The sequence below is a fragment of the Pseudorca crassidens genome, chromosome 12, assembly GCF_039906515.1.
Source record: "Pseudorca crassidens isolate mPseCra1 chromosome 12, mPseCra1.hap1, whole genome shotgun sequence".
NCBI lineage: Eukaryota > Metazoa > Chordata > Mammalia > Artiodactyla > Delphinidae > Pseudorca > Pseudorca crassidens.
Window position 1 is genome coordinate 91,819,800 of NC_090307.1, and position 6,942 is coordinate 91,826,741.

Genomic DNA, 6,942 nt, shown 5'->3' on the forward strand with positions numbered 1-6,942 from the left:
ACTTAGCCCAATTCTTTAGGATACATCCTAAGGGTGAATCTTGAGGATGGATGGTCAGTTGCCCATCTGATGAGGCTGTTCAGAACTCAAGGGTCTCCAGTTTCTGGAGGGACCAGGCAGAGAGAAAAGAAAGTGTTTTAATTTTACCCACAGGTGTAAATTACCATATTGTAAACCGTAAGTAGCTTGAGCAGAAGGGCTTCTCTATATCTTGGCAGCAATCTGAGTCACGGCACCAAAACGTTATAGGCAGAACAGCAATTCCTCAGGGCTTGTCCTCCCAAAGGAAAGCATTCAATCAAGAGACATATAGAAGTTTTAAGCAGCAAGTGTTTTATTAAGCAAAGTGAAAGTACACTCCGGAGAGAGAGAAGGGGAGCAGACTGTCTGGAAACCAGAAGCAGCCTCTATTAGTTTTAATTACATATTTAAATTAGAATCCTCAGCTCTTAAAGACCTGAAATTCTAGTGAAAACTAAGAAATAAGCAATTATGAACTTTTACATTAGGATTCTGTAGATTGGTGAACATAAATGTCAGTGATAATTTCGAAAAACATTTGTTTTCTTATAGACAACATCTCAGTGTGGCACCAAACATATTCATTAATAGTCCTAAATACCTTTAGTTTCTCTGTTTAGTAACTGATGTCTTAGTATCTTATTTTTTGTGTGAATAACCTAGCTATTCAATAAACTTCCATCACTTAACTTTTTTTTTTTTTAATTTATTTTTGGCTGTGTTGGGTCTTTGTTGCTGCACGCGGGCTTTTTCTAATTGCGGCGAGCGGGGGCTTCTCTTCGTTGCAGTGAGTGGGCTCTCATTGTGGTGGCCTCTCTTTGTTGCAGAGCATGGGCTCTAGGAGCACGGGCTCAGTGTAAATGTTTTTTTCTTCAGCCCTTTAAATATATATATTTATATATATATTTAAACTGGGGTAAATAGAGTGGACTTGTTTGGCTTTTAATGTTGAGGACCAGTAGGGATGCCTTTTGGCCCATTTAACCTTAGGTAGTGTAATATCAAAACTTTGTTTTTTAATCACATAAATGTCTGTTTTATTTATCCCATTTTAAATAACCATCTAAAGATTTCTTTATTCATTTGAGAGAAGTCCTTTTTAAAATTTCTATCTTGCTGGAAAAAGTATCTAGACTTTTCTTACAGGGTTTTTTTCCTGGTAACATTAATTATTCTAATGTTTTTATTAGCATTTGTAAGACCCACTGAGGGGAAGCAAAGACCACAAATAAGGCTTCCCAAACCGGTTTTTCTTGGTTTTAAACTAAAGATGTTCTTTTTTAAAAAATTTAAAAAGTATATTTATTTATTATTTGTTTTCTTTATTTTGGCATGTGGGCTCACCGTGGGGAGTGGCTGTAGAGTCTGATGCTGCTAGACGGCAGGTGTTCTTCGCTTCCTTCCCGAGTGCCCTCAGGGCTCACTGCTCACCTTTGGAGGGCTGCAATTGCTATTGACTATGACATCATTTATTTACTGATATGGCAGGCAATATTTTATTTCTCAAGTAAAAATAATGTTAATGAAGTGGCTCACAGGAAAGGGAGTCTTGTAAGTTTGGTGGAGTGCTCTTCTCAGATCTTGGAGTCGGGTAAACTTTAAGCAATTGGAAAAAGCATTTTCCCTCAATATAAATGATGATATCAGTTTTAAAACCAGAACACTGGGCCTTGAGCCAGTACTAAAATTGCTGAACCTTAGATTCACACAATAAACCAGGATTCCAAAAGGGGGTAGGAAGGGTCCCAGGTAGTAGGTAGCTCCCCCTGGACTTTAGCAGAATCAAATACAAGTTGTCTCTGGAAGAAAATGTTCCCCAATTCATTCAGTCAGGAGTCCTCCAGCTTAAAATTAAACACATGTTATTGACAGTTCACAAACAAAGATCACCAAACCCACATGAAAACGAAGCCATTATGAGGGAAAAGATCACCCAAATGATAAGCGACAGATTTAGGCCCAAATACACCAGATATTACAATGATCAGATACAGACTATAAAAGGATTAGATGAAAGGTTAAAATAAATAAATTAGGGAATCACAAAAGTAAATAAGCAAAAAGAGACTATAAAAATGACCAGGCAGGGCTTCCCTGGTGGCGCAGTGGTTGAGAGCCTGCCTGCCGATGCAGGGGACATGGGTTCGTGCCCCAGTCTGGGAAGATCCCACATGCCGCGGAGCGGCTGGGCCCGTGAGCCATGGCCGCTGAGCCTGCGTGTCCAGAGCCTGTGCTCCACAACAGGAGAGGCCACAGCAGTGAGAGGCCCGCGTACCGCAAACAAACAAACAAACAAACAAACAAACAAAAACAGACCCAAAGAATGTACAGAGAATGCAGCATAGAGGTTGGGAATGTGAACTAGCAGATATTGGGCACAGAGACAAAATGAGACAGTGCAATAGTCACCTCAAAAGGAATTGCCAAAGAAAAAACAGAAACTGGGAAAGAGGAAATATTCCAAGGTAAAACAACTGAGAAGTGATGAAAGATGTGAATTTCAGGAATCATAACATTTCAACAAAAGGATAAAGGCATGATATCCCACAGGAAGTTAAAGAGAAAGATATATTACCCATAAAGTAATGACAATTAAACCGACAGATTTCTTAACAGCAATATTAGAAGCCATAAGACGGTAAAACAGTTTCTTTAAAGCACTGAGAGAAAATGACTGTCAACCAAGAATTTTATACCTATCCAAAGAGTCATCTAAGATTGGAGACACGTATCTCCAACACGTATCTTTAACACGTAGAAAGACACAAAAGGCCCTTGCTCCCATGAACCTGGACACTCATTATACTTTTCTATAGGGCCAGCGGAGACATATGGATACAAGGAAGTTTTGAGGAATTCAGTTTCAGAGGGTAGCAAGCTCTCTATAGGTTATCAGAGAACTGTGGCAGATTCTATACTTGGGACAGGTGTCTGTTCTGGATATGGTCAGTCAGAGAAGGTGCCATAAGCCAGAGGGACTTAACAAGAATGAGGAGAAATTAACCAAGTTTAGACATGGGTGAGGACTGATAGGAAAAGCTGGAATCTGGAAGAGTCCCTAACAGGAATAAATGGTTTACCCAACAGGTTTTCATGGCATTCTTCTGGAATTTTGCCAAGAAAGTGCAGCGGTAAAAGAGTGGTGTTTCAGGGGTCCCCAAGGCCACCCGCACACTCGGTAATTCACTAGGGGGACTCGCAAGACTTGGCACAGTTGTACTCATGGCTAAGATGGATTATAGCAACACAGCAGGGACACACAGCAGATCAGTGAGGAAAGAGAAAGAGGCAGGTGCTGGAGGAGCCTGTGTGCACGGTACCTGTGCTCTCTCCCTCCTATGAGGGGCCACACAGAGCACACGCCACCCCAGCAAAGAGAATGCAGCAACTTCTGTTTGATGTTTCTGCCCAGGAAAGACCAGTAGAGACTCAGCATGCAAGATGTGTCATGGAGGCTGGTCACACAGCAGCTTCCAAAAGGAAAGCAGGTGTCCACCATACACCATGCTGTTTATACAGTACAGGCAGACCTCGTTTTATCGTGCTTTGCTTTACAGCCCCTCACAGATACTGTGTTTTTCACAAATTGAAGCTTTGTGGCAACGCTGTATCGTGCAAGTCTACTGGTGCCATTTCTCCAACAGCATTTGCTCACATTGGGTCTGTGTCACGTTTTGGTAATTCTCGCAATGTTTCAAACTTTTTCATTATTATTATATTTGTTATGGTGATCTTTGATGTGATTATTGCAAAAAATTACGATTTGCTGAAGGCTCAGATGATTGCTGGCATTTTTTGGCAATAAAGAATTTTTAAATTAAAGTATGTACATTGTTTTTTGAGACATAATGCCACTGCACACTTAATAGACTACAGTAGAGAGTAAACATAACTTTCATACGCACTGGAAATCAAAAAATTCGTGTTTTGGTCTCGCTTCACTGCAATGCTTGCCTTAGTGAGGTGGTCTGGAACCTCGGAGAAGGCCTCTGTGGGCCCACTGGCACCCTTTTATCAGTCAGGGAGCCTGTCACGGCAGTGCAGCGAACTCTCCACAAGCTGACTTGCCAGAGGCCTGCCTTGCAAACACCCTTTCAAAGACAGCAGTCTCAGGCCTACTATGTTAATCTTTTTGTGTTTTTCAACAGGTGGAAAGAGAAAATTCGCACAGTCCTACATATTTTTGCAATGTTTGGATTCCAAGAGTCTTCCAGAGTTGAATACACAGGTGAACCAAAGTTAACTGAAACTGCAGTCCAACTCCCTCTCAGTTCAAATACTGAAAAGATCAAAAGGCAGTGTAAGTGGAAGCAGCTACGGGTGGGCTAATCATAGGTGAACCTAAGCTAATTTAAATTGTGAACTCACTGTAATTCAGCTCAACTCTAGAAAAAACCTGAATGATAAACCTCCACTCTAATTTCTAAAGGAAAAAGTTTGTATGCTCTGGAAAATGAACAAAACAAAAAATGGCACATTAGGGGCTTCCCTGGTGGCACGGTGGTTAAGAATCCACCTGCCAATGCAGGGGGCACGGGCTTGAGCCCTGGCCAGGGAAGATCCCACAAGCTGCGGAGCAACTAAGCCCCTGTGCCATAACCACTGAGCCCGTGCTCTAGAGCCCGTGAGCCACAACTCCTGAAGCCCGCGCGCCTAGAGCCCGTGCTCCACAACAAGAGAAGCCACTGCAATCAGAAACCCGCACACTGCAACGAAGAGTAGCCCCTGCTTGCCGCAACTAGAGAAAGTCCGCACACAGCAATGAAGACCCAAGGCAGCCAAAATTAATTAATTAATTAATTAATTTAAAAATGGCACATTAGTTTCCACTGTGCCATTTCAAAAAAAAAATTAGACTGTGGCTGCACAAGTAGATGATTGCAGAACCCTCTAAACTTACTAAAAAGTATTAAATTGTTCACTTTAAATGGGTGAATTGTATGAAACCACAATTGAGGAATAAATAAATTACTCACCTGGGACTTGGTCATTTTTTGCTACTCTTGGGAAACGGCCAGCAAATCTAGGCTCTGCCCTATCATGTGAATCTTCTGGACTCTGTCATGATGCTCAAGTTAGAGGGCTCTGGCCAGGACTCTTCACCAAGGATGAATCCCTGGTCCTGGGCGTCCTCCATCTCACATAAGCCGATAGTTCATGGAAACTGGAATCTGTTGAATCAGTAGCAAATTAAATTCTCTTTAGTTCAGGCATACTCTTTGGCATCTAAATCTCCCTATCTTGCTGGAAACTGACCTTCATTTAAAGCCCAGACTGGGTTTTCTATAGACTCTAAACAGAGCTAACAAGGACTGGAGTATGCAGAGGGTACCCCACAGCATTAATAGCAGTGCCTTTTTTTTTTTAATTTTTGGCTGTGTTGGGTCTTCGTTGCTGAGAGCAGGCTTTCTCTAGTTGCGTCGAGCGGGGGCTACTCTTCGTTGTGGTGCGCGGGCTTCTCATTGCGGTGGCTTATCTTGTTGCAGAGCATGGGCTCTAGGCGCATCGGCTTCAGTAGTTGTGGCATGTGGGCTCAGTAGTTGTGGTGCACGGGCTTAGTTGCTCCACGGCCTGTGGGATCTTTCTGGACCAGGGCTCGAACCCATGTCCCCTGCACTGGCAGGCGGATTCTTAACCACTGCACCACCAGGGAAGTCCCAGTAGCAGTGTTTAACCCAAAAGCTCTGCAAAAACTCCAAAAAGCCCTGTGAATTCCATGATCATCTGTGAGACTTAACAGGTCCTCTACAAATACCTCAAGACCCCTTGGTACAAAACATTTAATTAGGTGCTTGGGAGTGAATGTGTTTCAGGCAAAGAACATGAGATATGGAATAAAACAAATAAGGTTCAGTCTGAGCTTTGTCTCTTGCTGGCCATGTGACTTTAAGCAAGGCACTTCACTTCACTAAGCCTGGTGTGTTTTGTTTTGTTTTAAATGGTGATGGAAACACAGACCACGTGGGATGCTTACAAGAATTAAAGGTGATATGGACACGAAAGTGCCCACTAAGGACCCTTAAGATAAGAAGTGGAAAACAGAATGATTATGAGAAGGGTTTCTGGAGCTTGAATGTGTACATCAGAATCTTGTCTTTGCCTTGGAGTCCCCATCAACTCTTCAGCTCGAAGGGGCCCACATTCCCTTCTTTCTGTGCTGGAGAGGATTCGGGCCCTCTGGCCTGGCCTGTCCTTACGTGGGAGCAAGAGAAGAAGCACGGTCCAAACACAGGACTGCACGTGGGTGGAGGGAGGGGTGAGCACAAGTGTGCATGGTCTCTGAAAGGCTGCCTCTGAATTCCAGAACGCTTGTCTCACACAAGCTTCCACAGCACAGCACTCTGGAAGGTTGGAAGAATGTGATTTTCTTCACAAGGGTGGGTGGCCTGGAAAATTGGGCATTTTCCATCATTCTCTCTGAAAGTAAGTAAGTGAGGAAGAGAGACAAAGAATGTGTGTGTGTGTGTAACATATAGCAAATGGGAAAGGAGAACATCAATTTCACTTTTAAAGGCATGAATAAAAGAGGAAATTGAATCCAACAATTCATTAAGTGAATAATTTGCATCAGTTTCTCCTCAAAATACAACAGAGTTCATTTTAACCTCATAATGTTCTTGGGTGTTCTAAATTAGTTAATACGTGTAAAAAGCTTAGAACTGAGACTGGCACACAAACATTTTATAAATGCTAGTTAGTGCTCTTATTATTGCATAATACGATTATAGAGAAATCAGAAAATACATGTAAGCTAAATAAAGAAACAATTACCCATAATCCCGCTACTTCAAGGTAAGTAGTTTCTCAAAGGGTGGTAGAAACAAAAACGTGATCTTATAGTCTTTCTAACTTTGTGAACTGGCTTTAATGCTATATAGTGAAAACATATTTTTATATACATATTTTTTTTCAGTCCAATAA

At 42.0% G+C, this 6,942-nt stretch overlaps 1 long non-coding RNA gene across 2 annotated transcripts in view; it reads left to right on the top strand.

The window, feature by feature from the left end:
- LOC137204024 (uncharacterized) overlaps positions 1 to 6,570 on the top strand; it is a 28,871-nt gene extending 22,301 nt beyond the window's left edge. The window contains exons 2-3 of one of the 2 annotated variants that reach the window (XR_010933411.1): positions 4,170 to 4,321; positions 5,978 to 6,570. This is a non-coding gene — a long non-coding RNA (uncharacterized lncRNA). The remainder of the gene's footprint in view (positions 1 to 4,169; positions 4,322 to 5,977) is intronic. The other variant, XR_010933410.1, reaches the window with a different exon arrangement.
- Positions 6,571 to 6,942: the final 372 nt, after the last annotated feature.